Raw genomic sequence first — 1739 nt, forward strand, 5'->3', positions numbered from 1 at the left:
AACCTATAAAATCAGAACCTTTAGAATCAGAACCTTTAGAATCAGAACCTTTAGAATCAGAACCTATAAAATCAGAACCTTTAGAATCAGAACCTATAAAATCAGAACCTTTAGAATCAGAACCTATAAAATCAGAACCTATAAATTTTTCCAGACGTAAATCCAGTAGAAAACCCAACCAACCTTCTGCAGCCCTTCAGTTCCTCCGCAGTGCAAAGATCTCATCATCGTCTGTATGAACACAGGAACAAACCGCCTCCATCAGCACCAGACAAACCCGGTCCCGACCCGGTTCCCAGAGACCAGAGGCCCGTTCCCACCTGGAAGGTGCTGAGGGTCATGTGACTGATGTGGATGACGTCATCTGAAGAATCACCAAGGATCTGCCAGAACCTGACGGGACCAAAAGGAGCGATACGTTTCCTAAAACCGGGTCAGAATACGTCGTGTTTGTGATCCAGAACCAGAAGGCGGACGGACCTTTCAGAGGTGGACATGATCAGAACCTGGTGGGCGAAGAACGGTCGTCCTTCCACCATGAACCACGTCAGAGATTTCCTCGCTGTTCAGGAAGCGGGCGTCTGATGGAGACGGAGCAGGCGGACAGTAACGCGTCGGATCAGAGGGTAAACATCTGTATCCATGGCAACAGTGAGGGAGGGCGGATACCGAGCTGCGTGGACAGAACGACGTCCAACACCGGGAACCGAAGAATCGCCGTAGCAGTGAGAAAGCAGCCGCTGCGTCGCCACGGAGTCCTGCAGAGAAACGAGGAAACCAGAAAGATTTTAGATTTAACAAACTGCAAAAATGATTTTAGATCAGTTTAGATTTGACATCAAAGAAGTGAAATGAAACTAAATAGTTCAATAAAATTCAGTTGATCTGATCTGCAGGAACAATGTATTGATCTTCAAACGAGCTGGAAGGAGCTGAGCTGTTTGGTTTAAAATAAAATGTTTTTTTCTTCCTTTTGTTAAAGAAAAATAATAAAAATGTGGCTTTTATTTCAATCAGTGTTTTTGTGAATTGTTCAACAGAGTATTGGGCCATTCTACAATAACTGTTGTTTAATAATAGCAGAAAAAAGACAATTTTACAGGTTTTAAAATCTGACCTGTCAGTCGTTTCAAATCCTCCTGCTGCTGGAGGTCATTTGATGCTGATGTGTTAAAAGATGAGATATTTCATTATTTATAGCACTGATAATAAAGAATAACTTCACAAGATGTGGAACATTCCTCATTTTAATTTTTTTATTTTTCTGAGATCTCATAAAATGACTTCATTATATGAATATTACGGTTTTATTCTCAAAATTAAAAGAACAAAATCAAAGAAAACCATAGCCTGGCCCTGTTGCAGAGTTGAGCTGAAGCTGTAAAACAAGATGGCCGCCTCGTGTGCTGACTTCACTCTGAACTATTGAAACCCAAAGAAAGTATTGGTGAAAAAAATTCAGATTTTCCAGAACTTCTGTCTTCAAAAACCAAAAATCTGATGGATTAATGTCCCAGCTGCAGCTGAACCTTCCTCATTTTAATCCGATCTGCTGGATTATCCTGCTGCCTCCAGCCTCCTGAACAGGAAGGGAACCACTGAGGAGAGCAGCTGTCGTCCATGGAGGGGACCGTGACCTCTGACCTGCTGCCGGGAGCGACTCCAGCCAGGTGTGCAGCGTCCAGCGGACACCTGGTCAGAGCAAAACGTTCCTCACTGTTAGAAACCGCCTCACTGCA

This window comes from Poecilia latipinna, unplaced genomic scaffold (assembly GCF_001443285.1).
Source record: "Poecilia latipinna isolate Pla-1442-1.1 unplaced genomic scaffold, P_latipinna-1.0 Scaffold2108, whole genome shotgun sequence".
Classification (NCBI taxonomy): domain Eukaryota; kingdom Metazoa; phylum Chordata; class Actinopteri; order Cyprinodontiformes; family Poeciliidae; genus Poecilia; species Poecilia latipinna.